This window comes from Nematolebias whitei, chromosome 14 (genome assembly GCF_014905685.2).
Source record: "Nematolebias whitei isolate Nwh7 chromosome 14, NemWhi1, whole genome shotgun sequence".
NCBI lineage: Eukaryota > Metazoa > Chordata > Actinopteri > Cyprinodontiformes > Rivulidae > Nematolebias > Nematolebias whitei.
The window spans coordinates 13098896-13100969 of NC_056511.1; positions in this window are offsets into that span (position 1 = coordinate 13098896).

Consider the following 2074-nt stretch of genomic DNA (forward strand, 5'->3'; position numbering starts at 1 on the left):
GGTGCCTGTGTGTTACAGTTTTCCCCGATAGATGAGAGGGTGGCTTCCTTTTGCCTTCAGGTGGGGGGATGGGCTCTGACTGTTGTTTGTGCCTACATGCCAAATTACAGTTCAGAGAATCCGGCCGTCTTGGAGTCCTTGGCAGGGGTGCTGGAAGGTGCGCCAGCTGGGGACTCCTTTATTCTGCTGGGGGACTTCAATGCCCACATGGGTAATGGCAGTGTGACCTGGAGGGGTGTGACTGGGAGGAATAGCTTCTCTGATCTGAACTCGAGCGGTGTTCTCTTGTTGGACTTCTGTGCTAGTCATAGTTTGTCCATCACGAACACCATGTTCGAACATAAGGGTGTCCATAAGTGCACTTGGCAGCAGGATGCCCTAAGTCGTAGATCGATGATTGACTTCATAGTCGTATCATCTGATTTGTGCCCGTTTGTTTTGGACACTTGGGTAAAGAGAGGAGCTGAGCTGTCAACTGATCACCACCTGGTAGTCAGTTGGATCAGATGGTGGGGGAAGATGCCGGACAGACCCGGTAGACCCAAACGTGTAGTAAGGGTTTGCTGGGAACGCCTGGCAGAAGAACTCATCAGAGAGATCTTCAACTCACACCTCTTGGAGAGCTTTAACCACATCCCAGCTACACTCACACTACTGGGAGCGCTTTAACCGCATCCCAGCTGAAGTGGGGGATATTGAGTCTGAGTGGGCCATGTTCTGCACCTCGCTTGTTGAGGTAGCTGCCTTGAGCTGTGGCCACAAGGTTGTCGGTGCTTCTTGCGGTGATCATCCACAAACTTGGTGGTGGACAACCCAGGTTAGGGTGGTTGTTAAGCTGAAGAAGGAGTCATATCAGGCCTTGTTGGCCAGTGGGACTCTGGATGCAGTTGAGGAGTACCAGAGTGCCAAGCGGTATGCAGCCTTGGCTGTTGCTGAGGCAAAAGCTTGGATGGGGGAGGAGTTTGGTGAGACCTTGGATAAAAACTCTCAGTCAGCTCCGAGGAGATTCTGGCAAACCATCAGGCGGCTGAGGAGAGGAAAGCAGCACTTTACTAACACTGTGTTCAGTGAAGGTGAGTGCTGTTGACCTCAACCAGTGATGTTGCCGGGATGTGGAAGAAATACTTCTTGGACCTTCTCAATTCTACCAGCACGTCTTCCGTGGAGGAAGCTGAGTTGGGGGACTTTGGGGTTGATCCGTCCATAACCGTGGCTGAGGTCACCGAGGTAGTTTAAAAGCTCAGAGGCAGCTGGGCACTGGGAGTGGATGAGATTCACCCTGATGTCCTTAAGATTCTGGATGTTGTGGGGCTGTCTTGGCTGACACGCCTTTGCAACATCGCGTGGACATCAGGGGCAGTGCCACTGGACTGACTGGTTCCCCTCTTCAAAAATGGGGACTGGAGGGTGTGCTCCAATCATAGGGGCATCACTCTCCTTAGCCTCCCTGGTCAGGTCTATTCAGAGGTACTGGAGAAGCGAGTCAGATCGTTGGTCGAATCTCAGATCCAGGAGGAACAATGAGGGTTCCGTCCTGGCCATGGAACGCTGGATCAGCTCTTTACCCTCACTAGGTTACTTGAGGGGTCATGTGAGTTTACCCATCCAGTCTACATGTGTTTTGTGGACTTGGAGAAGGCATTTGACCGTGTTCCTCTGGGTACACTGTGGGGGGTGCTCCGTGAGTATGGGATTGGAGGCCCGTTGTTACAGGCTGTTCAGTTCCTATACAAGTGGTGCGAGAGTTTGGTTTGCATTGCTGACAGTAAGTCGGACCCCTTCAGAGTGGGAAATGAACTCCGCCAGGGCTGCCCGTTGTCACAATTCAGTTCAAAACTTTTATGGACAGAATTTCTCGGTGCAGCCAGCTGGTCTGCACTTTGCAGATGATAGGGTCCTGTTGGTGTCATCGTGCCGTGATCTTCAGCTCTCACTGGAGTGGTTTGCAGCAGAGTGTGAAGTGGCTGGGATGAGAATCAGCACATCCAAATCTGAGGCCATGGTCCTCAACCGAAAAAAGGGTGGATTGCTCTCTTGAGGTCGAGGGTGAGGTTCTGCCTCAAGTGGAGGAGTT